This window comes from Bos indicus, chromosome 24 (genome assembly GCF_029378745.1).
Source record: "Bos indicus isolate NIAB-ARS_2022 breed Sahiwal x Tharparkar chromosome 24, NIAB-ARS_B.indTharparkar_mat_pri_1.0, whole genome shotgun sequence".
In the NCBI taxonomy this organism is placed as follows: Eukaryota; Metazoa; Chordata; class Mammalia; order Artiodactyla; family Bovidae; genus Bos; species Bos indicus.
The window spans coordinates 4,415,338-4,441,917 of record NC_091783.1 but is presented as its reverse complement, the minus strand read 5'-3'; the positions used below and the strand labels follow the sequence as shown (position 1 = coordinate 4,441,917).

Genomic DNA, 26,580 nt, shown 5'->3' with positions numbered 1-26,580 from the left:
AAGCCGCGCTGGCCAGAGCACCAGGGGGCCATGGGGTGTCCGCGCGCCCTGCTCCGCGCCGCACCCCGCCACCATTTCCACTTTTTCTTACTTTGCACCTTTTCCCCAAGAAGACCGATCCCTTCTTGAGCAGAATTCATGCTCTCCCGGGTTTAGACTCCCGGCTCCTCTGTCCACACCGGCGACTAGTTCTTTTTACGGATTCCCCCACCGCTTAGACCCCTGGTTGCTGTGGCTGCACCCACTTTTACCTCTCTACTAGACTTCTCCATTCCCTCTACTTGGGTCTCCTCCGAGCACTCCCCGGGGTGAGGTTCCGAATCGGGAGTCCAGGACAGACTGCGAACGTCGTGGAGACCCCCGCCCACCCTTTCTAGGCAGCTCCTGAATCCCACGGCCGCCCGGCAAGGCTGCCCAGAACTCCAGGACCGCCTTTCCTGGGGTGAAAAAAGCACCGCACTCTCTAACCGATTCCCTTAGCCAGTGGAGAAGAAAGTGTTCCCCGAGTGTGTATCTAAGTCTGCATGTATGTGTATTTGCGGCGGCCTTTGGGGAGCAAGCTTCGACGTCCAGCGGCAGTGGTTTACATAGAGTGGGCAGGAGCCCCGGCCTGCAGAACTGTCCTTGGTTCTTGCCAGCCCGCCCCTACCCCTCCCCAGCGGCTCTACGCTCCCTGTAAGCGTTTCTCCCCTAAAGAGACAGAGTCCTGGGCGGGTCAGCTGTCACAGCTGAAGGCCCGTGAAAGCCGCCCCGCCCCAGAAGTTCAACAAAAGCTTATTCACCGCCTGTTGTACAGGCAACGCGTCCTGGTAGGTCAGACCCCACCCGACGGCGCTGCGCCTGAATTTCACCAATTCCCCACCCCACCCGCAGCAAGGAGCTAAGAGAATTGCTTTCACCCTTATGAAGCATCCTGTAATTACCCCTGAGAAGCTGGCTTCTTAACATAGTCTGTTCTGCAACTCTCTGGTTTCGCTCTGAGTTTCGTGGCTCACTGGTGGAGTCTCCAGGAATTATGAAACATCCAATTAAATGTTCAGCCCTAAGGAACACTTTGGGTACACAGCAACTATTCCCTAATGCAATAGACACTTGGCATTTGGGTTCACTCCCCTGGTCGCAGTAGTGCCTGTTCGAGTTCCTTCTTGTTTTTGTCCAGCTGTTTGTGACCCCATGGACTGTAGCCTGCGGGGCTCCTCTGTCCATGGGATTTCCCAGGCAAAAATACTGGAGTGGGTTTCCATACCCTTCTCCGGGGGATCTTCCCAACGCAGGGATCGAACCCACATCTCCTGCATTGGCAGGCATATTCTTCACCACTGAGCCACCTGGGAAACCCATCCACCAGAAGAACCCCATGGGGATATTTCTCTAGGCCGCTGTGTCAGAACTTGGTCTTTTCTTTCAAAACAGTCATGGAGCAAAGGAGGCATCCTTTAAAATCTCTTTGATGATGTAAAGCTGATTCTCTTTCCCAGGAATTTTATGGGCAAGGATAGGAAGAAGATTCAGATAAAGAAATGTTAACACTTATCCTTTAAAATCTAGGAATGAAAACCACGGGGAAAAGCAAAACATGAAATCAAAACTAACATAGGATTTTCAAGGTAAGTTCTACTTTGGTACGTTTTTAAGATACATTTTTAATAATACTTCTTTGGGAATTTTATAAAGAAAAGTATACTGAAAAAAGAAAAAGATAATCCCACAGTAAAGAGAGCATTTAAACATTCAGCATTCTTTCAATTGAAATATAGTTGACGTACATGAGTGTTGTTTTAATACAGAAGTGATGGTTCTCTCTAGAGCCTACAATACAGAACCTAAGCTGGCTGCCTCTCTGTTGTTCAGTCTGCACACTGCACAAAGCCAAGGAGGGCTGGATGGGGCTGGGGTCACCAGAGCTCAGGCCACCGGGCCTGGGGGCTCCATCCGCCCACAGGGGGTGCCTTTTTAAATGACCTGGGCAAAGAGGGCTTTTCTGGGGATTCGCATGATGGTGCCTTACAGGCCAGCTGTCCCCTTGGTACTAGATATTCCGCTAGAGCAGCAGACAACTAAAATAATTACACTAACAATAAAACATGAAGCTTTGGCTTAACCAACAAGGAAAAACGAGTCTGGTCTCCTCTCCCCTGAGTCCTGCCTGCCCGGCGCACCAGCAGGAATTCCCAGCTCCTGGCAGCCTGGGGGGGCCTGGTGGGGGCGCTGCAGGTCAGGATTAGGTTCAGGCAGAGTCATGCTGGGAATGGCTTGGCCCAGTGCAGGCTTCACTTCCAGTTGATCTGAATAATGTTTGACTCCTAAAAAAAAAAACAACAATGAAATCCAAGAGCTGCTTTCCCAAACTATGAAAACTGAAGTCATAACTTTAGAACAGGCTTGAGGGCAATGATCCCGCCAGTCACGCTCTGCTCACAGAGAAATGCACAAGGTGGTTTTCCTTTGTCTTGAAGGAGGTGGAAGCGTGGCTCTTTATAACCAGATGAGGCAAGGAGTCCTTTGAGCCGAAGAAAGGGACCCGGGCCGCAGGGCCCTGTGCCCACACTCAGGCAGCACTAAAGCAAGCCCGTGTAACCAGGGTGTGTCTGTTCTCCCTCTGCAGTTAGACGGCACTGTATGTGTTCATTTAATCTCCATTATACCAGAGGCTACTTGAGGGTAAGGGCTGTGTCTCCCAGCATCTAATCGGGTACCTTAGTCACAGGAGGTGCTTAAAGAACTGCTAAAAAGTGAGTGGAATATGCCTCCAAGCTTTTCCTCTGAAATATCAGAAAACTTTGAGCTCCCCGTGGAATTTTTCTTGAGAAAGTGCTTTTAACACAGAAGTATATCTTTCTGATTTCCCTAGGCTAAATGGAGAGATCCAGACACGTCATGGGGTTAGGAATGTGTTTGAACATATCCTCTGGGTTCTGAACTCATCTACTGACGGTTGAACTTGTCACTGAGAACAGAGTATGAATATTTTGCTTACAGGCCTTTCCTGGAAGAAAGAGTAAAATTCTATAGATTTGGCTATAATTGTACTAGATATATAGGTTTATTAACCCACTCCAGTGCTCTTGCCTGGAAAATCCCATGGATGGAGGAGCCTGGTAGGCTGCAGTCCATGGGGTCACTGAGGGTCGGACATGACTGAGTGACTTCACTTTCACTTTTCACTTTCATGCATTGGAGAAGGAAATGGTAACCCACTCCAGTGTTCTTGCCTGGAGAATCCCAGGGATGGGGGAGCCTGGTGGGCTGCCATCTATGGGGTCGCACAGAGTTGGTCACGGCTGAAGTGACTTAGCAGCAGTGCTCAATTCTGGAAGTTGGTGATGGACAGGGAAACCTGGCGTCCATAGGGTCACAGAATTGGACACGACTGAGCAACTGAACTGAACTGAGCTGAGTGCTCAATTCTACTACATTTTGGGGGCTTCCCTTGTGGCTCAGCTGGTAAAGAATCCTCCTGCAATACAGGAGACCTGGGTTCGATCCCTGAGTTGGGAAGATCCACTGGAGAAGGGAAAGGCTACCCACTCCAGTATTCTGGCCTGGAGAATTCCATGGACTGTATAGTCCATGGGGTCGCAAAGGGTCAGCCACGACTGAGCAACTTTCACTTTTCATAAATGACTCGACTGAGCGGCTTTCCCTACTACATTTGTATGACCTTATTAAAGTACTTTTTTTCCTAAAAGGACTTTGACAACAACAAATAGACCTCAGTGTGTATAATACGTGATATGTTCCCACATATTAACTCATACAGTTCTCCCAGCAACCTGGCAGCGTGTGAATGTTATCTAATACTTTACAGAAGAGAGTAATACACTTAAAAAAAAAAAAAAAACTGTTAGTGGGAGTACAGGGTTGGAGGCCAACTTACCTGCTTCTAGGTGTGATATTCCTTTTTTAAACAACATTTATGGATTCATATTTGGCTCTTCGCTGCTGCACGAGGCTTTCTCTAGTTGCGGCGAGCAGGGCCGCCCTGCCTTGCAGCGCACGGGCTTCTCGTGGGGGTGGCTTCTCTTATCGTGACCACAGGCTCTAGACGCGTGGGCTTCGGCGGTGGCAGCATGCAGGCTCAGTATTTGTGGCGCGTGGGCTTAGTTGCCCTGTGGCATGTGGAAGCTGCCCAGACCAGGGACTGAACTCTGTCCCCTGCATTCGCAGGTAGATCTTATCCGCTGTTCCACCAGGGAAGTCCCTAAGCATGATTTTCTAATTCCTGTTTCCATGTTGGAATTGCCCACTTTGGGAGTAAGCAGGTGGAGTGTTTGAACATCTCACAATCATTTATTGTCGTATCCTGCCTCAGGCCAGGAACATTTCAGATATTTATCTGCTTTACCAGCCCTTTGCAAAACTACAGGTTTTAGCTCATGCCTAGCTTGGCCTGAAATGCAGTTCTATCATTAAAAAGACCAAACTGCAGGACAGGAAAGAATTACCACAGAACCTGCGGGGCCACTTCTGGCCTTTGGAAGTGAAATGATAGCTCTTCACGAGGAAAATGCACTCTCAGGGCCCTGATTGCGACTCCTTGCCCCGTGGTCTGGGGCACCAGTGACGCTGGTTAGGGTCTGTGAGCTGGAGACCTGCATGCTCGCGGCTCGATTTCCTGTGCAGTACTGAATAGGAGACTCTACAACCACTCTCTGCAGCCTTCGCTGTGCTGTTCTCCTGATGCCTTTGCTGTGTGTTGAGTTTAGCCTGAAATCTTCACACAGAACGCATCACCATGTTCCTTGCAGGGTTCGCCTTGGTGTATAAAGACCCTGGGGTCTCCTGACCACCCACACACTTGCACTGCATTGTTTGAGACAAGCTTGAGGAGCTCTCCAACCATTTTTGGCCTCCTTTCTTGCATTTTCATTTTGGTTGGGGACACAGCTGCTCGTGGGGATTTCCCGCCAGTACGAGAGGAGAGATGGGGGTGATCACAGCTCCTCCCCCTCTGCGGGCGCCCCTGCTCCAGCCTGCACCCCGGGTGCGGGGCAGTCATCACGGAGCTCTCGGGAAAGACGGGATCCAGCCCATTCCGTTCCTGTGAGAGCGCCTCTCGGGGAAAGGATGCATCCTGCGACTTGGCCTTGGACTCCTACCCCCGGGCTCTTAGGAAAGAGTGATGTGCCAGAATACTTCCTTTTGGCACATGACGAGCTGCTCTGCGTGGAGTGTGCTGAGACAGTAAACCGTGCCTGGCGTCGTCTGCTGCTCAGCGAGCATGGAGCTGTGTCCTGCTGGTGGGTCTCCATCACCAGCAGGTGAAAGGAGAAGGCCGTTGGCTCTGGAGGGCCTGGGTCCCTGAAGTCAGAAGAGCCTGAAACCTCAGCTGCTGCTGCTTTGCCAAATACACATCCTGAAAATACCGATGGTTCTGGAATCAGGGTCTTCTCAGCAGGTTATTGGGTGTCAGCCTATGAGAAACCGTAGTGTCGTTCATCACCCTGTTCCCCTCCCGCGCTGTGAACCTTGGCTCTCCAAGAGCTGATGACAGACAGGGGTGGCCTTGTGAGAGAGAAGACCGCGCAATTGCATCCAGGCGGATGTATGCCCCGAGCCCGCGGCCCAGACAGCGTCTCCCAGCATTAACCCCCTCAGACAGCTTTCAGCTCCTTGGGGCAGTGGGCTGGACGCCGAGGAATTCAAGAGGAGGAGACACTGCTCTTTCCAGTCAGAGAGAAGCAGGTCTGTGAGATGCGCATGTACTCCGGCGCTCAGACACTGGCAGGTGGAGCCCGGGGAGGGGCGTCGGGCGACACCCTGAGGGGGGCCGTCCTGGAGGGGAATCTAGATGGCTGGGCAGGTGCCACAAGCAGTGAGGGGGTCTCGGGGCTCCAGGGGGAGGACTCGGAGGTGCAGAGGGGGGGAGCAGGGGCCCTGTGTCAGAGGGCACAGGGCGACCCAGCACGGAGCCGTTGAAGGGCCCGGGACCCAGAGCGCGGCAGTCGGCTTCCTTGCCCGAAAAGACAGCTGTCAGCTCCGTGCGGTGGGGCTGGATGCCGCTGTGGAGCTAGGATGGGCCGTCGTCCTGGAAGCTGGCTGAGAGGCCTGAAGGGCCCGCTGAGGCCTGTAGTGACCCGAGACTGGAAGCGAGGTGCCCTCCCCCAGCTACGGGATTGTAAAGATCACCCTTGGCCCTAAGTTAACTGCATGGAAGCCTAAGAGATTTAGCTTTCCCAGTGATGAGTATTCCCCTGCTTCTCACGAACTAGCCAAAAGAAAATTAAATCACATTCGACAAATATCTTGAGTTTTCGTGCCATTCAAGTATGTGCTCACAAACCTCACTAAAAAAAAAATTCACTCAGCATCACGTGTCCTCAGGGGACTGCAAGCTAAAACATAGGTGAGATATCACTGCACACCTATGAGAATGGCCAAAATCCGAAACACGGACAAAGCCCAGTGCTGGTGAGACGTGGGGCAATGGGAGCGCTCATGCCTTGCTGGCGGGGATGCAAAGCGGCTCCATCCACTCGCATGACAGTTTGGCAGTTTCTTACAAGAGTAAACATATTCTGACCACATGATCCAGCAGTTGCACTTCTTGGTATCTACCCAAAGGATTTGTTTCCACACAGAAATCTGCACGAGGATGTTTACGGCAGCTTTATTCTTGGTGGCCAACACTTAGAAGCAACCAGTACGTGAAAAATAAACTGAAACGTACATAATTCCCAATTGGAAACAAAATTTTGTGTGGTAAAATATACGTAACATTAAAATTTACCATTTTAATGGTTTAAAGGTTTTTGAGTGTTTAGTTCAGTGGCATTAACGACATTCATTTTGTTGCGCAAATAATACCACTATCCATCTCCAGAACTTTTTATTTTCCTAAACTGAAACTCTGTCCCCATTAAACAATAAAATCCCATCCCTCCCTGTCCCCAGCCCCTGGCAACCACTGTTCTACATTCTGTCTCTAAGAGTTTGACTACTCCATGTACCCTATAGATGGAATGCTGCAGCGTCTTTCCTTTGGTGCTGGCGGATTTCGCTGAGTGTAATGTCTTCAAGGATCATCCCTGTTGCAGCAGGTGGCACGACTGAGTCATGTTCTATTGGATGGCTAGACCACATTTTGCTTGTCCATTCATCTCTCCACAGACACCTGGACTGATTCCACGAATCAGTGGCTGTCGCGAATAATCCTGCTGTGAACACGGGTGGACTAACATCTGTGTGAGTCCCCGCTAAAATGCATGATTGTTAATAACGGAAAACATCAAACGACAATGAAAGTGAGCCTGCTGATAAAGCACGGTGGCTTCTGTGAAATCAGAAAACGGATTCTCTCCAAAGCACAGTTAAGGGCTGTTCTGATTGCAGCTAACAGATACCAGCAATGTTTTTTCTTAAGTTACAAAAACTATGTTTCACATGCTTGCCAAGGTACAGGATTACTCAGAAAGAAAATCTCATACAACAAATGCCAGTTGATGCAAATACTCGAGTGACTCTAGCCAGAGGGAGAGGAAAGTTGTCTTTCATCATGCAGACCAGTTAACTCACCTCGTTCCCTCACCAGCAGCTTCTGCGGCATCTTGGCTCCCTGTTCAGTCTCATGTCAAGGTCCTCTCGTTCTCTCATGTCCTTTTCTTCCCTTATTCGCTCGCTCCTTCTGCTCCTTTGCTTTTACGGGTCTCGGTTTTAATGGGGAAGATCTAGGCTCTGAGACTCTCCCGCCCTTCACATCACAGTGGTCTCAGATTGTAAATTCCAAGGAGGAAGGGAAGGCACTGGTCTTATTTACTGTGAGCTGGGAAGTTGCAGCATTTCATGTCTCTCTCTCAGCCGGTGGAAGGTGGATGTAGTGAAGGTGTCCAGGGTGGGGCGGTCTCAAGTCCTGGCCCCAAGCTTTTGTTGCTTCCACATCTCCTCACCATCTCCTCACCATAATGAATAGGCTTGTCCCCGTTCAGAGCAATCAGCAAGCTGATTTCCTGGTCTTTTTTTTTCCCATAACGTGGTGTTTTCGATGCTTCTGGCTCCTGACGGTTGTCTGGCAATTCTCACAGCTTAGTCAGTTTCGGTGTTAAAACAATATCCTGTTCAACACGACAGTCCAGAGGTCATCCACAGATGCCCTCCTTTCTTGGCTCAGGTCAGCCTTGGTCCAGAACATCTGCACTGAGGAGGGGTGCAATCCCTTTACTGTGTGTTTCTTAGCCTCCCTCCCCCCGACTTGCAAATACGATGATTTGCTTTCTTCCCTTCCAGGAATCCTTCTGTCTTCTATTTTTTAATCTTCCTGTCGATGTTGTTTAGAATTAATAGTAATAAGCATCCATGTCTTGGGTTCACCCCGTCGTGTCCGATTCTTTGTGACCCACGGACTGTAGACCTCCAGGCTCCTCTGTCCACGGGATTCTCCAGGCAACAATTGTGGGGTGTGTTGCCATTTCCTATTCCAATCCATGTCTGACTCCTACATTATTTTTTTCCCTGTGAATAAATCAAATTTGTATAAATGAAGAAAATGGATAACTGGTATCGGGCACTTTAAGGAATTCTGCTATAATGAGGACTTTGAAAATACTTATCATTGAAAGTACATGGGAATAATCATCGGTGCATGTTCCAACTGATCTTAGCTTCTAGTGTTTGATTTTTAAACCAACATACAGCAGAACTGACTTTTGCGTGGGCGTGTGTACCAGTCTGGGAATTTTCACACGTGTGTGGAGTCATGTAACTGTGTACGTGGGATAGTTCCACCACCCAACAGCCCCCTTATGCTGCGCTTCCCCTCCCTCCTCCCCTGGGAATTGCTGAACTTTATCCTTTTGCTCCAAAATTACTGCAGATGGTGACTGCAGCCATGAAATTAAAAGACCCTTGCTCCTTGGAAGGAAAGTTATGACCAACCTAGATAGCATATTAAAAAGCAGAGACATTACTTTGCCAACAAAGGTCCGTCTAGTCAAGGCTATGGTTTTTTCCAGTGGTCATGTATGGATGTGAGAGTTGGACTATAAAGAAAGCTGAGCGCCAAAGAATTGATGCTTTTGAACTGTGGTATTGGAGAAGACTCTTGAGAGTCCCTTGGACTGCAAGGAGATCCAACCAGTCCATCCTAAACGAGATCAGTCCTGGGTGTTCATTGCAGGGACTGATGTTGAAGCTGAAACTCCAATCCTTTGGCCACCTGATGCGAAGAACTGACTCATTTGAAAAGACCCTGATGCTGGGAAAGATTGGGGGCAGGAGGAGAAGGGGACGATAGAGGATGAGATGGTTGGATGGCATCACCGACTCAATGGACATGGGTTTGGGTGGACTCTAGGAGTGGAGATGGACAGGGAGGCCTGGCATGCTGCAGTTCATGGGGTCGCAAAGAGTCAGACACAACTGAGCGACTGAACTGAACTGAACTGATCCTTTTGAGACAGTCATGGAAGTGGAACCATGGATTTTTGAGACCAGCTTCTCCCATGCAACATAATGCTTTTGAGGTTCATACAAGTAGTTGCTTGTATCAGCAATTTATTCTTTTTGTTGTTGTTATTCAACCTCATGGGGACTGAATGGACAAGCCATCTTGGCTCATATTTCAGGCTGGCGTTTACTTTATTTTAAATTTTTTTATTACTTATTTTTGGCTGTGCTGGGTCTTCATTGCTGCGTGGGCTCTTCTCTCGTTTCAGGGATCGGGCGCTATGTCTAGTGGCTGTGCACAGACTTAGCGGCTGTGAAAAGCGATAGCTTCTCTTGCTGTAGAGCACGGGCTCCAGCGCGCTCAGACTTGGGCTCAGCAATTGCAGTTCCTGGGAATCCCAGGCGGATTCCTCACCACTGAGTCACCAGGAAGCCCAGTGACTTATACCTGTATATTATTGAGTCATATTTCACTGTGTGGATATATCGATGCTTATCTGTCCACCTGTGGAAGAACATCTGAGTTGTTTTCCAGTTTGGGGTGAATATGAATAGACCTGCTATGAATAGTCATGTCCAGGATTTTGTGTGAACGTGCATTTCTCTAGGAAAGTCATACCTAGGATTGGGATTGCTTAACTTTATAAAGTGAAGTGAAAGTCACTCAGTCATGTCCGACTCTTTGCGACTCCATGGACTATATGGTCCATGGAATTCTCCAAGCCAGAGTACTTGGAGTGGGTAGCCTTTTTCTTCTCCAGTAACTTTATAAGAAGCTGTCTGAATCCTCTCCCGAGGTGGCTGCACCATTTCCCATCTCCTCCAGCAGTGCCAAGAGTTCTGGGGGCTCTGCATCCCCGCTCAGACCTGCTGTGGTAAGGATTCCTGTATTCCAGCCGTTGTAGAGGGAACAAGTCCCCTGCCCTCTGGGAGTTTACAGTCCGAGATGACCTTGCCGTGAAGAGGCCTGCAAGGCTTGTAGACAATGCACAAGACCTCAGTTTGCATGTCCCTAAAATCTTGCGATGTCAAGCATGTTTTTATGTGCTTATTTGCTGTCTGTGGATCCTCTTTAGGGACGTGTCTGCTCAGAGTCTTTTCCTAATTTTTAGAGTTTTCTGACTGTTGAAGTTGAGGGTTCCTTATGTATTCTGGATAAAAGTTCTTTAACAGATATGTGGCAGGTATTTTCCCGCAGTGAGGAGCTAGTCTCTCATTCTCCTAACAGCCAATTTCAGTCTTGCAGTTAATTTTGTAATAAAGCCCCGGGATAAGGTCCTTTTTCTGCATGTGGACGTCCGATTTTCTAACACTGGTTTTTGGAAAAGACTATCTTAGTTCCATTGAACTGCAGCTTTGCCATTGTCAGAAATTAACGTGGCTGTATTTATGTGGGTCTAATTCTAGACTCTGTTCTCTTCCGTTGATTTATGTGCTTATCCCTATGCTGATATACACTGGTGTGATTTATTACTGTTGTCTTTACAGTAAGTCATAAAGTTGAGAAATGTGATTCCTCCAATTTTCTTCTTTTTCAAAACTGACTTTTCTAATTCTTTTGCCTGTCTATATAAATTTAAAAATTAGATTGTCTATATCCACAAAATAATCCTTCTGCAGTCTTGCTTGGAATTGCATTAAATCTGAAGGCTGTTTTGGGAAGATTTGACACCTATACTGTTTTCAGTCTTCCAATCCATGTACATAAAACATTTCATCATTTATTTGGTATTCTATGATTTCTTTCATCACATTTTTAGTTTGCAGCCTACAGATTCTGTATTTTCAGCACACACGTCCTGTTGTTTCCGACTTTGTTGTTTCTGCCTTTAAAAGGAATAATTCCATTAGTTTCCCATTTATAGTGACTTATGTTGTAAGGGGTTTTTTTAAGATTATTTTTTGTCTATGGTGGGTGTTCGTTGCTGCACAGGGCGGCTTCTCCAGTCGTGGTGAGCGTGGGCTTCTCACTGCAGCCACTCCTCTTACTGTGGAGCACAGGCTCTACGCTCACAGGCTCAGGGGTTGTGAGGCACCGGTTTAGTTGCTCCACAGCACATGGGATCTTCCTGGACCACGGATTGAACTGGTGTCCCTTACACTGCAAGACAGATTCTTAACCACTGGACCACCAGGGAAGCCCCTGTTGTATGTTTTTATACATATTCTTTATCAAGTTAAGGCGCCTTTTTATCATAAATGGATGTTGAATTTTATCATGCCCTTTTTCTGCTCCTGTTGATATGATCATACATGGTTTTATATATATGTACATATAGCTATATATATATGTATAACCACTTACGATCATTTGATCTCTTAATGTAATAGATCAAATGTATAGATATGAAAATATTAAAGAGCCTTTGAATTCATTGACTCCAACTTGATCATAGCATGTTATCCTTTTTCATGTGCAGTTAGATTCAGTTAATATTTTATTAGAACTCATCCATATTAATGAGTAAAAGAAGGCTCTAATTTCTCTTTTGCACGCTGTTTTTATCTGGTGTTGGTATCAAAATTATACTGGCCTCCTAGAATGATTTGGAGAGCATTTCTTCTGGGAGAGCTTCTATAAGATTGGAATGATCTGTTTCTTGAAAATTTGGCAGAATTTTTTGGATCTGCCAAAAAATTTTTTGTATTCTCTTGGGGAAATTTTTAAATTACTCCTACTTTTCTATAATGGCTTTAGGATTATTTGAGCTTTCTATTTTTCTTGCCACATGTAGTAAATTTTTATAGTTTCTAACAGCTCCCCTGTTCAGTCTTGTCCTCTTCTTCATTTATAATATATTTATTCACTATTACTCTTCTTTTTCTTTAAGGAATTTACCAGAAGTTTTAAATGACCAATATTTGGCTTGATCAGCCTTCTTATACCTTATGGTGATATATGGTTTTTCTTTTTTTCTCTTCCTTTTTAGATTTTTTTTGGAGTTCTCTTGTTCTTTTCCTGACATCTATTTTTTTTTTCAGTTGATCTATAGATAATTTTTCCTAATGTCTTAAGTCTGAAACTTAGTTCACTGATTTTCCACTTTCTTCTTTTTAAAAGATGCAAGTATTTCAGGCAATAAATATTTGTATAAATGCATATTATAGTATACATATAAAGGCTCTGAAGCATCTTGTTCATTCTACCCACAACCTTGCTTGGATAAATCCCACTCAGTCATGTTATGTAATTCTTTTTATGTATTGCTAGATTTAGCTGGCTAGCATTTCAAGGGTTCTTGTGTTAATATGCCTTATTGTATCATAAGCTATATTGGTCTGTAGTTTCCTTTTCTTGTGATCTTTGGTTTTGGTGTCAAGGTAATACTGGCTTATGATGCTGGAAGTACTTCCTCCTCTTCTGTTTTTTTTTGCAAGAGCTATGAAGTGTTGGTATTCGTCTTTTAACACATGGTTGAAATCACCAGTGCAACCAACTTGGGCTTGTCTTTGTGGGAAGTTTTAAAATCACTGATTCAATCTCTTTACTTTGTATCAGCATATTCAGATCTTCTATTTCTTCTAGGGTCATTTTCAGCGGCTTCTGCCTGCCTAGGAGTTTATCCGTTCAATTTAGGTTGTCTGATCTGTTTGCGTATGGTGGTTCATGGCATCCCCTGTGGTCCTTTTTATTTCTGTAGAGTTGGCCGTGGTGTCCCCTCTTTTATTCCCAACGTTAATAGTTTACATCATCTCTTTTTATCTTGGTCAGTCTAACTAAAGGTTGTTGATTATACTGGTCTTTCCAAAGAACCAGCTTTTGGTTTTGTTGATTTTCTCTGTTGTTATTCTATTCTTTATTTCATTTATTATACTCTAACCTCTAATTGCTTCCTTTCTTCTGCTTGATTTGGATTTTGTTTGCTTTTCTTATTCTTATTTCTTAATGTAGAAGATTAGGTTATTCATTAGAGATCTTTTTTCTTTTTTAATATAGACATTTGCATCTATACATTTCACTCCTTCCATTGCTTTATTTCAGTGCTTAAGTTGCAGCCTGTAAGTTTTGGCATGTTGTGGTTTTGTTCTAATTCATCTCAGAGTGTTTTATAACTCTCTGTGACTCCTTCTTTGATTAATAAGAAGTGTGTTGTTTAATTTCTACATATTTGTGACTTCCCCAAATTGTCTTCTCTTATTCATTTCACCCCATTGTGGAAGAAAGGTGAGAACCGTGGCTCAGGTTGTGCACTGCACAACTCCTTGGGGTGGCTTTCACACATAAATGGCAGCCATGGGAGGAAGAGGGCTCCCTGGATGAGGAAGGCTGTCATCTGACACTGGGGCCATCTCCCGGGGCTGGTCTCTGACCCACGATTTCCTCCGTCGTCTGAGACTCCATCTGGCACTCACACTCCATCCTCTGCCCTCACCTTCAAGCTCTTCCTTCTCTCCTTCCCATGGAGAAGCAAGTCCACCTGGCCTGGCCCTTGGCCTGCTCCCCGCCGGTGCTCAGAGCACATCCACACTCAGCACCCTCCATACCCTGCCCTGTGCCCCCACCTGCTCCAAATCCTCTCTGGATCCACAGCTCCCAAGGAAGAAGAGCCTTCCCTAGGGATCTCAGCAAGGAGGAGGAGGATGAGAACATCCCCGTTACCTCCCCGCCATCACCCTCCCCAAGAAGACAGAACCCCACTCCCTCCCAACTGCCTCTCCTGAGGACACAGCCACACCAGATAAACTAGCCTGGATCCTGTCAGTGGTCCTCAAGCTGGTAGCCTGGGGCCTTTGGGAGTCTTGGGGCTCCCATCCCAGCCTCCACCCTCTGTGTGAGGACCGTCCCCCACCCCCGGGAGCCCCTAGGGAGACAGCTGTGTTTTCTAAGGTTTCCCAGGGGATGTTCCATAGGCTGAGATGGTTCTCAAGGATAATCGAGAAGCCAAGCTAAATGCAATAGTGGAACTATGGGTACATGTGGTTTCTTCCTTTCTATTTTCTGTAAAATTAAGTAGAGTGAGAAGATAAATGAGTTTTTTTATTTTTATTTTTTACTTGGAGGATAATTGCTTTACAATGTTGTATTGGTTTCCACAATACATCAACATGAATCAGCCATAGGTATCCATACATGACCTCCCTCTTGAACCTGAGAAAGTCTTTATCAATTTAAAATTACACTTCAAGGTTACCGTTTTGTTTAGGCGTTTTTTTTTTTTTTTTTTAATTTTATTTTAAAACAGACAGGACAACTTGAGTCAGGAGGAGCTGGCAGATGCCTCCGGAATGAAGCCCACGTGTCGTCCGAGTGGGGATTCGAGGCAGCAGCTGGGATCCAGGCTGGGGGCCCGAGCATGTTGGCTGGTGGGTCTGGGCAGCTCTGTTGTCAGTCCTTTGCCCAGCCTGGGCCCAGGTTTGTACGCCCTGAGGTCTTAGAATTTAGGGGATCTCTTTAGGGAAAGGAACACAAAACTGTGAATAAAAACTCAGCACACAGTGGATACTTATTTATTTAGCAGGGGCTTGTGGGAGAGGAGCCCTGGGCTTTGCATGTCATTAACTCCAAGGGGATTATCTTCTCCAGTTTGGCCTGGACGTCGCATCACGGCTCTGCTGGTGGCAGCCAGCCAGGCGCGGGCACGGGGTCCAGCCCTGGCTGCCTCCTCGCCGTGATGCCCCGCAGGGTGGCCTTAGCCCTCTGGGGAGGGACTGACGTGTTCTGTGTTCACTGGGTTCTAGAAAGCGGGCGGCGAGAGGCTTATCTTCTAGGAGCTCCTGGGGCTGTTCCCAGCACATGTAGGGGGATGTGAGGAGGAGCCAAAGACCCTGCTGGACAGATGCCCCCATCTGACTCAAAGCTCCACCCGTCATTCGTTCTGCACGTCTGGGCTCCAGCGGTGTGCGCAGGCCCAGGGGTTGACCAGGCCTCCCACCCAGACACTGCGGCCACTGCACGCCCTGCTCTACATTCTCCTGCCTCCATGCCTCCTCTCCATTAGACAGTCCCTTTTCCCCTGTTTTTCTTCCTCTTTCTATTTCTCTTCTTCCTTCTGGAGGTGCCAGCATGGGTCAGAGACTGCTTGAAACCCGGACTGTCGGGGTGTCTGTGGGATGACTCGGTGCATGGAGGCCTGGCAGGATGGCGTCGGGGGGCCACGGGCCATGGCGGCTTCCTGAAGAAGGGGACTTGCCAGTGGGGGTGTCCAGCCTGCGCGCAGCCCGTGATGATGAAACACACACTCACTGGCTGGAGTCGTGTCCCCCCAAACTCATGTCCGCCTGGACCCTCTGAGTGGGGCCTTCCTTGGGAACATGGCTTTTGCAGATGTAATTAATGAAGATGAGGTCTTAACTGAACTGGCAGGGTGGGGGGAGCCTAAATCGGTGACTGGGGTCCAGATGAGGAAAGGAGAGGCCGTGGCGGGGCAGGGCACAGGCAGAGGCAGACCCTGGAGGCTGTGGCTCCAAGCCTGGGCCCCCAAGGGCCACCATAGCGGGAGGGGCAGGAGGGGTCCTCCCCATGCCTTCAAAGAGATCATGTCCCTGCCGAGGCCTTGATGCCTTGATCCCCGACTTCTCACCTCCAGAACTGGGAGATGACCCATTTCTGCTATTTGTTAAGCACCCCATTTGCTGCAGCAGCCCCAGAACCTAACAGGCACGTATGTGTAAGTCACTTTGAGAAACAGTCTCGGGGCGGCCGAGTACTCATGCAGCAGTGCAAGAGGAAAAGCCCCGCCTGTGTCAGTGCCTGAAGCTCAGCGACACAGCGTGTGTCACTGTCAGAGGTGAGACTCGAGAGCCCGTGAGCCCAGGAGAGGTGCGCACGACTCACTCCGGCTAAAACCCTGTTCTGCCCAAGCAGCCAGCTGACCTCTGCCTGCAGGCACCGCAGGAGGCAAGTGTCTGAACATGAGCAGAAATGTCGGTCACGGATCTGGACGCTTCTCTGCACGTTTGGTTATTCTGCTTTTCCCGAGGAAGAAACAGAATTTCAGTCTGTGTTTGCAGAGTTTGTGCATTAGATACAGAACTATTTAGCGGGCTTCACCTCTCCCGCATCATCTATTCTTCCAGCTTTGGACAAATTGCAGTTGTCCAAAACACGCAGAATTCTTGGTATTTGCTAGAATATTAGATCAGACTTCTTGATATTTGCTGGAACGTTCAATTTCCCTTTGCTTGTCTAGGGGCTTTAAAACTGCTTATATTCTGAAATAGAACAGGTTTTGTTGCTTTGTTTCCCCTCTCACTTAAAAAATAAGCTGGGAAAATAGCCTCAAACTGCCAATAAAGTGTAAACAAATCATGAATTTTTACAACTCCCCAAGTACATGTTTTGCTTCTCAAATAAGAAACCAAAAGGTAAATGGAGAATCAGTCTAACAAAACAAAACAAAAAAAAATGGAAAATGGAAACCCTTATCACCTAACTGCACTTACTTAGAAACAGGTGAAAATGTAACAGATCACGGACCACAAGATAGAACATGTATTTAGAGAACTGTTTTGGCAGAAATCTACTGTGAATTATTGATAAATGGGTATACTTTCTGGTGAGCAAACATGTTTCTATCATGCTTAATACTCTTTATTTTAAATCTGAAGTTACAACAAGTGTTGTATGCTTTTAATTAGACTCAGCATCTGGATCCTTTCTAGGTAATCAGTGCAAGATGGGGAGTGCTGGAGCAGGCTTAAACATTAAAAAGTTTTTTCTTGATTAATTAGTAAATGTAATCCTTAAATATTTGGGTACTTTAAAACTATGATTCAGAAGTTCACACTAGTCTTCTTTCAGCCTAGAGAGATGATATAAACCCAGAAGACTCATCACCAGTTCACAGGTGAGTCCTGACAATTTGTCATTGTATCAATGATGACAAATCTCAGTTAGCATTATTAGTGGCAAATCTCTGAAGTCAGTTTGAAATTGCCACAGTGGTGTGGAAATTGACACACCTGGAGTGGAATAGATGCAAAAGACTAAAGTGAAAAATAGATCGTTTTTATTGAGGTTAGTGTCATAATAAAGGTAGAGGTGTAAATAGAGCCCAGGCAGGTAAACTTGATGAGCAGTCCTCCCAATTCCTTTTCCAGACCTTTACACCCTGACCTGCTGTGGCCCGGACACCCTGAGTCTCTAAGCTCATCCCTGTGCTGGAGTGTGGGGCTGGCAAGTGCTGCTTACACGTACGTGCCAGTCGCTCAGTCGTGTCCGACTCTTTGCAACCGCGGGCTATATCCCGCCAGGCTCCTCTGTCCAAGGAATTCTTAAGGCAAGAATACTGGAGTGGGTTACCATTCCCTTTTCCAGGGGACCTTCCTGACCCAGGAATCGAACCCGGGTCTCTTGCAGGCAGATTGTTTACCAGTTGAGCCACCAGGGAGGCCTGGTGCTGCTTAGCGTTCCCCTTTCAGACCTCCAAGTGTTTTCAAAAATTTCCCTCCATGTGATGGACCGCAATGACTTCAATTTTCTTTTTTCTTCTCCAGATATCTACTTACAAATGCTGGGCCATTGTTTCTCTCTACTGGATAAGAAGTTAATGTTTTTCTCTGAAGTATAAAAAAGCAAACAACTTTGTGAAGTTTATTTTTAAAAAGTGCCAAATGGAAATTGAAATGCTTTTTGAATTGTTTCCATGTCTTGGCTGTTGGGATTAATGCCGCAGCGAACATGTGAGTACAAATATCTTTCCAAGATCCTAATTTCAGTTCTTTTGAATAAAATACCCAGAAGTGAGCTTGCTGGATCATATGGTAACTCTACTTTTAATTTTTTGAAACAAGCTAAATGACAGATGAACAGATAAAGAAAATGTGGTGTATATATATATATATATATATATATATATGGGAATATTATTTAGTCACTAAGTCATGTCCAACTCTTTGCAACTGCATGGACTGTAGCCCACCAGGCTCCTCTGTCCATGGAATTCTCCAGGCAAGAATACTGGAGTGGGTTGCCATGCCCTCTTCCAGATCTTCCCAACCGAGGGATCGGACCCCTGTCTCCTGCATTAGCAGGCAGGTTCTTTACCACTGAGCCACCGGGGAAACCCATAAGGGAATATTATTCAGCCATTAAAAAGGAAGGAATCTTTTTTATGTATGCAACAAAGGATGACCCTTGAGGACATTATGCTAAGGGAAAGAAGCCAGATGCAGGACAAATGCTATGTGATTCCACTTACCTGAGGCATCTGAAATAGTCAGACCCGTTGAGAGCAGATGGGTGTCGGGCAGGGGCTGGGGAGGGGGAAGTATGGAGCTAGAATTCAGGGGGTGTGAGATTTCAGTTGTGCAAGATTAATCAGCCCTAGACATCAACGTGGTACCTATTTGTGTTCTTACAAATCTGTCCAGAGATTAGACTTCATGTTAAATGTTCTTACAAGTGAAAAAGGAACTTTTTGGAAATTCTGGCAGTTAACTTTTTTGTATATTAAGAGTCATACTTAAAAAAAAAAAAAAAAAGGTGAAGTCCTGGATTCCCTTGTCTTTCAGGGTTTCGATAAGAATCAAGGTGATGCTATCATTACTGTAGACAGAGAAATCCCTTCCCCCCGCCCCCACCAGCATAGTCATTATAAAGGTTGAATGAAAGAAAATAAGCAGAAAGGTAGCAGGACATAGAGGGAAACAAAAACCGCCTCCATGTCTGCTCTGAGGAGCAGACATCCAATCAAGAATGGAACTGTGCTTTGTGAGCGTGTAAGTATTACATGCTTTAGAAATAGCGCTTCTAAATGAATGTTTATGTACTTTTCCTAGATTTAATTAATGCAAGACCTGAAGGGATATTACTACCACTGAGGTTTAGACTAAACCTGGAGATTTCATTCAAGGATTCCTGATAATGTAAAACCATTTGGAGACTCCAAATAAACGTCACATACCAAGCTGGTAACAATTCATAGCATCTGAAAATCTGTAAAAGAATTGAGGAGGAGGCTTTTTCCCCTTCTGTCCAAGGACCATATGTATGGCAGAGATTTTGGTTTGTGTTGAAATTTTGTTGGAGGGTGAAGCGGGGGTGGAGGGAGTCATATTTTTTAATTTTTTTTTTTACTTTGGATGGAGTTTCCAAGGCATTCGATTGCCTGTGGACATTTGTAACTTTTAAAAGTAGGATTTTATACATTTACTCAGAGGCCTAGCCTCAGATGATGAGTAAGACTGAGTATTCAGTGCTCTGCATGTATAATTTGGTGTATGTATAATTTTGCTGCCGATGCAGGGTATCTGGGGGGAGGGACGGCACTGTGAATTTCCTTCCAGGTCACTCCACCTGTAAGATACACCTGTTCAAGAGTACCACCCGAGGCAGGGGAGGACAGAACCAAAGGAAGAATAGCTTAACCCGTCCATCCCTCTGTCCACTCACTCTCCATGTTTAGTGAGCACCTGCTGCATGCCAGGCACTAGACTAATTCGGGACTTGCGGCCCACGTTCAGCGTTCTCAGTTACAGCTTTGTGTGCTTATGACACAACTGTGATTTTCAGAACACTCCTTCCAAAAGTGTTACAACGTGAAGATCTGTGTGGCAATTGAGATCATCAACAAAACCATCTCTCTGAAAAGGCAAGCGTTAAAAAAGAAAATTCAGGGCTTCCCTGGTGGCTCAGTGGTAAAGAAACCGCCTGCCAATGCAGGAGACACAGGTTTGATCTCTGATCTGGGGAGATCCCACATGCCATGGAGCCACTAAGCCCGAGCAACTACTGAGCCTGTGCTCTGAAGCCCATGAGCTGGAACTTCTGAAGCCCGCGTGCCCCAGAGCCTGTGCTCTGCAGCAAGAGAAGCCACCGTGATGAGGAGCCCGCGTGTCTCCACTAGAGAGCAGCCGGCACTCGCTGCAGCTGGAGGAAAGGCCACGCAGCAAGGAAGACCCGGCACAGCCAGAAAGTAAGTTAGATCATTTAAAAGAAAACAGAAAATTCAGCCCTAAACTGACACACCGACAGCCGAACTCGGTCTCCAGTGAGAACCATGTGGCTCAGAAAACCTTCCAGAAAGCAGAGGAGACTGCCCTGAATATCTGTACACGACAGCACGAGGCAGGAGCCAGAACCATGGCATCTAAATGTAAATGTGGCACATGGGCACGTATTCCAGTTCCCCACAGTGATTTTATTGTAGAAAGCTCGTAAACACTAGTGGGAACAGCAGAGCCTTACATCTTGAAGCTCTTTCAAGCTCTTTGACCTTGAAAATCTTTGGCATAGTCAACGTAGATTTCATTGGGTTAGAAGAGCAAATGGCAGGGGTTTTTATGAATTCATTAAAATGACATTCTTAAATATACTCGTAGTTAAGGTTTCATATCGTTGCAGGCCAGAGAGCCGGAAATGCTGATTTAAAAAGTGAAGACCAGGCTTAGCCACTGCTGCTGCTGTTCTAGTTGTTGTTCACTTTGGGCTGGAGTCACCAGAGTAATTCAGAGAAGGCAATGGCAACCCACTCCAGTACTCTTGCCTGGAAAATCCCATGGACGGAGGGGCCTAGTGGGCTGCAGTCCATGGGGTCGCTAGGAGTCGGACACGACTGAGCGACTTCACTTTCACTTTCATGCATTGGAGAAGGAAATGGCAACCCACTCCGGTGTTCTTGCCTGGAGAATCCCAGGGATGGGGAAGCCTGGTGGGCTGCCGTCTATGGGGTCGCACAGAGTCGGATACAACTGAAGTGACTTAGCAGCACCAGAGTAATTGGAGTTTTCTTCAAAGCAGTGACTTAAAAGCTCTCGTTTCCACCTCTGCTCACACCTCTCTACCCAGGTTGGCACCTCTAGATTCTTGGATGAAAGTGCCTTCCTGAAAACCACTAAGTCAGGAAGTTGATGCTAAGTCAGGGGGAGCTTTTGTCTTGAAGAGAAGGGCAGTTCTGTGTTCTCAGATACAGAAATGGCATCCTGACCTGACCCCACATGGGATGGAAACTGCTGCCACTTCTGCCGGAGTCACCGGAGAGCTGGAGCAAACTGCCCCAGAGTTCCACCCGCTAAAAGATTCTCCTATTCCGTGCCTTTGCGCTGGGAGCAGGACAGGCTGGCGGGGCCCGTGGTCATGCCCCGTCCACAGTCCAGGGCAGACCGCATCCATCTCAGACCCCTGCAGCACAGAGTGCCCCGCTGAGCTGTGACGTCACCCCCTTGGCCAGGCTGGGGTTGCACCGGGGGTGCATGACCCGGAAGCAGCCATCAGCATGTGGGCCGCTGGCCTGGAGAGAACCTGGCCAGGCCTTCTTCCTGGCAGAGGAATTGACTCCTCGTGGTGGCTTGCTAAACTAATCAAATGCTGTCTTTTGAGAAATTTTAACTTGAGACAAAGGAAGTGAATTCTCAGAGTCCAAGTAGAGAGTGGAAGCAGACTCACCTAAAGCAGGAACCAAAGCCACCAGTACTGTGGCTCTGAGGTAACTGCTGGGCCATCAGGGTGGATACCAGCGTCCAGGGGCCGTGGCCGTGCGTGGCACCCAGCTGTCTGTGGGCGGCCCCATCTACAAAGCACCTTACGTCTTAGCATCTGCTTGTTCTCCCTCCCCCTCAAGCTAAAGGCCTAACCCAGGGCTCAGAAGACACACCGGGCATGGCCCTTACCCTGGAGTGATGTCACTGGTGGGTCAACAGAAAATCGCAGTGACTGGAAGCAGGATCTAATGTTTTATCCAAGGATCTGTAATCGACAGTAACTTTCATAATGCTTGTACTCCCTAAGTTCTCAGAAGCCACATCATTTCTCTTCAGGAAGTATCCCTCCACACACCTCATTCTTTGTCTTCTCTTAGCGTCCCTGTTCCCCAAAAAAATCCGGCAGAGAAGAGAAACCTGCTTACTTAGCTCCTTAAAGGAAGATCAGAGTTGTCCGGACCAAGCAGGCCGCAAAGCATCCTTTACCAAGGGCGGGATTGCAGCGCCACCTGCTGGAAATTCCTAGCTGTGCTTCCCTTAGCTTGAAATACTAGCTCATCGCAGAGTAAGTCAGCGGTCTTCAGACTGAGACCCCCACGGGCACAAAAAGACTTTGAAAGGAGGGTTCAGAAAGATTTAAGGGCACGAATTCCCAGCTGCCCCAATTCCACATGTTGTCTCTCCTAGAGCAGGTAAACCTGGGACCCCGCCGGCAGTGGAGCCCTCTGCTGGCCTTCCTTCATGTCTTCCTGCTCTCCTTTACAAGACACTCAGAGGGACCCAGACCAAAGGTTTGCATGCCCCCAAAATTCATGAGTTAAGACCTAACACCCCAAGGTATGGTATTCGGAGGTATTTGGGCCTTTTGTAAAGTGATAAGGTCATCATGAATGGGTTTAGTGTCCTTAATAAAAGACCCCAGTGAGCTTTCTGCCATGTGAGGTTTTATCGAAAAGATGGCATCTATGAACTGGCATAGGCTTCCCAGGTGGCGCAAGTGGTAAAGAACCTGCCTGCCAACGTGGGGGACATAAGAGACGAAGTCCGGAAAATCCCCTGGAGGAGGGCATGGCAACCCACTCCAGTATTCTTGCCTGGAGAAGACCGCGGACAGAGGACCCTGGCGGGCTACCCTGGGGTTGCAAAGAATTGGACATGACTGAATGGGAAATAGATGGGGAAACAGTGGAAACAGTGTCAGACTTTATTTTTGGGGGCTCCAAAATCACTGCAGATGGTGACTGCAGCCATGAAATTAAAAGACACTTACTCCTTGGAAGGAAAGTTATGACCAACCTAGATAGCATATTCAAAAGCAGAGACATTACTTTGCCAACAAAGGTCCGTCTAGTCAAGGCTATGGTTTTTCCTGTGGTCATGTATGGATGTGAGAGTTGGACAGTGAAGAAAGCTGAGCGCCGAAGAATTGATGCTTTTGAACTGTGGTATTGGAGAAGACTCTTGAGAGTCCCTTGGACTGCAAGGAGATCCAACCAGTCCATTCTGAAGGAGATCAGCCCTGGGATTTCTTGGGAAGGAATGATGCTAAAGCTGAAACTGTAGTACTTTGGCCACCTCATGCAAAGAGTTGACTCATTGGAAAAGACTGATGCTGGGAGGGATTCTGGGCAGGAGGAGAAGGGGACGACAGAGGATGAGATGGCTGGATGGCATCACTGACTCGATGGACGTGAGTCTCAGTGAACTCCGGGAGTTGGTGATGGACAGGAAGGCCTGATGTGCTGCGATTCATGGGGTCACAAAGAGTCAGACACGACTGAGCGACTGAACTGAACTGAACTGAAGAGACTTAGCACACACATGAACCAGGAAGTGGGCTGTCACCAGACACAGAACCTGGTGACACCTAGAGCTGGGACTTCCAGCCTCCAGAACTATGTGAAATAAATTCTTCTTGTTTATAAGCCACCCAGCCTGTGGCATTCTGTTATAGCAGGCAGAACAGACCCAGACACTCAACACCAGGCACTGTTCTAAGTGCTAAATTGCTCCAAGCAAAGGGACAGTTTGAAATACAGTTTGAAAGTATGTTATTGGGGAATGCCTCCTCATTCAAGACCACCTGTCTGTTGCATAGTTTGCTTTATTTCTAGGGGCAAGAGGTAGAAAGTTCCACCTCTGACAATTAACATTGTATTTCCCAGTAAAAGAGTTCAATATCAAGAGTAAAATTTGCATTTTCTTAACTTTTATTCAGATTTTCAGGATAAACATTTTCATTAACTCTTGCCAAATGATTTTTAGGTACTGTAAATGCATATTCATTTTTTACTTCCTCTTTGACCTTATTAATTTTCACCACATGCCCATAAAATTTTAGTAAACAGGTAATGTGTTATGGATTCTACTCTAAATCACCTTTTTGCTGTATTTTCACCTAATCCTGTCTCATTCTAGCAATGATCTCATTTATAGATACCTGAATTAATTTTTAAAAAACTCAATAGATATGAGTAAAGGATTCATTTCCAATAAATTACTTTAAGTTGCTAAAAATTCTTTACCAAAGCACATATATAGGAGTTTTATCAATCGTGTATTACTAATAATTGTAATGAGAATTTGTTGTTGTTGTTGTTCAGTCGCTAAGTCACGTCTGACTCTTTGCGAGCCCATGGACTACAGCACACCAGCAGGCTTCCCTGTGCTGTGAATCACTATCTCCTGGAGTTTGCTTAGATTCATGTCCAATGAAGTCGGTGATGCCAACCAACCATCTCATCCTCTGCTGCCCTCTTCTCCTTTTGTCTTCAGTCCTTCCCAGCATCAGGTCTTTTCCAGTAAGTCAGTTCTTCGCATCAGATGGCTACAGTATTGGAGCTTCAGCTTCAGCATCAGTCCTTCCAGTGAATATTCAGGATTGATTTCCTTTAGGATTGACTGTTTTGATCTCCTTGCAGTGCAAGGGAATCTTAAGAGTCTTCTCCAGCACCGCAATTCAAAGGCATCAGTTCTTTGGATCTCAGCCTTTTTTATGGTCCAACTCTCACATCCATACATGACTACTGGAAAAATCATAGCTTTGACTACACGGACCTTTGTTGACAAAGCATTGTCTTTGCTTTTAAACACACTGCCTAGATTGGTCATAGCTTTCCTTCCAAGGAGCAACCGTCTTTTAATTTCATGGCTGTAGTCACTGTCTGGAGTGATTTAACCCAGAGGAAAAAGTTTAACACTTAGAACTTTCTAGTTATAGGGAAGTAAATACTAATTTAAATTTTATACATATTCTGTTGCAAAGTATGATAGGATTATCAATAAAAAACTCAAGTATAAATGTGTTACAACTTGACAAAATTCTGTGAGAGATATGGATGGAATCAGGATTTTGAAGGAAAAACAAATCATGTGAAAATTTAGGTAAAATTTCTAATAAGATTTTATAACATATTTACAGGATATGGGAAACTACATCTCTTGCAACTATTAAACTTGTTATTACAACAACAATACAGAATGTAGGGGCGGTAAAAGTTTTGCCAAACATGAGGGGTAACTCTAACAGAAGGAAAAGAAGGCGTCAGAGGATAAGATGGTTGAATGGCATCACCGATGCAATGGACATGAACTTGGGCAAACTCTGGGAGGTCGTGAAGGACAGGGAGGCCTAGCGTGCTCAGTCTGCTGCTGCTGCTGCTAAGTCGCTTCAGTCGTGTCCGACTCTGTGCGACCCCATAGACGGCAGCCTGCCAGGCTCAGCCATCCCTGGGATTCTTCAGGCAAGAACACCAGAGTGGGTTGCCATTTCCTTCTCCAATGCATGAAAGTGAAAGGTGAAAGTGAAGTCGCTCAGTCGTGTCTGACTCTTAGCGACCCCATGGACTGCAGCCTACCAGGCTCCTCCGTCCATGGGATTTTCCAAGCAAGAGTACTGGAGTGGGGTGCCATTGCCTTCTCCCATGCTCAGTCTATGGGCTCTCAAAGAGTCAGACACGACTGGACGACTGAACACCACCACCACTCTAACAGATAATCGTACCCCCAAGGATCCTTGGAAGGGTTAAAAAGATGATAGCAGACGCTCAATAAGTAAAAGTGGCTCTACTTCCTTCATTGAAGTGAAGTCGCTCAGTCGTGTTCGACTCTTTGTGACCCCATGGACTGTAGCCTATTATGCTCCTCCGTCCATGGGATTTTCCAGGCAAGAGTACTGGAATGGGTTGCAATTTCCTTCTCCAGAGGATCTCCCTGACCCAGGGATCGAACCGAGGTCTTCCGCACTGCAGGCAGACAGTTTACCATCTGAGCCACCAGGGAAGTCAGTCCTTGTGATTACTGGATTTAAATACTAAAATATTTCCTCTCTCAGTCATGGTGCTGGTGAAGGACTGGCGAACCAAGTGGCAAAGCGTGAAACTGCTGCACATCCCGCACGCCCCGTAGGAGCTGCGCCGCGGGGATGAGACTGTCGGCGGGAGGTCTGGGTTTTTTTTTTTCCTCCCCCAAAGCCTGAGGGTTCGGGGGTGTGTGGGCGACCCAACTTCAGACCCCCCCCTGCACCAAAGACCACCTCTCAAACCTCATAGAGAGGGAGGTAGAGGGAGGTCACCACCTGGGCAGGTGCTCTGGAGCCCCGCCTCCCTGGCTTCCGCCCCGCCCCCCCGGTTTCAGCCCCGCCTCCCCGGTTTCAGCCCCGCCTCCCCAGTTTCAGCCCCGCCCCATCCCTGCCCCGCCTCCCCGGCTTCAGCCCCGCCCCATCCCTGCCCCGCCTCCCCGGCTTCAGCCCCGCCCCGCCGAACTCACGTACCGCGCGGTGAAGAGCGGGGAGACGGTGGGGCGGGGCGACGCTATCCCCAGAAAGGCCCAGGATTGGTG

The 26,580-nt window shown here is 47.0% G+C and overlaps 1 long non-coding RNA gene across 2 annotated transcripts; it reads left to right on the top strand.

Annotated features, from left to right (window-relative positions):
• Window position 1: 1 nt before the first annotated feature.
• Window positions 2-23,874, top strand: LOC109577950 (uncharacterized). Of its 2 annotated transcripts, XR_011563760.1 has the most exons (5): window positions 2-1,607; window positions 14,565-14,734; window positions 17,123-17,168; window positions 17,818-18,003; window positions 19,102-23,874. It is a non-coding gene; the product is annotated as an uncharacterized lncRNA (long non-coding RNA). The 2 variants fall into 2 exon arrangements; XR_011563759.1 differs by lacking the exon at window positions 14,565-14,734 and having other exon boundaries at window positions 19,102-23,048.
• The last annotated feature ends 2,706 nt before the right edge of the window (window positions 23,875-26,580 follow it).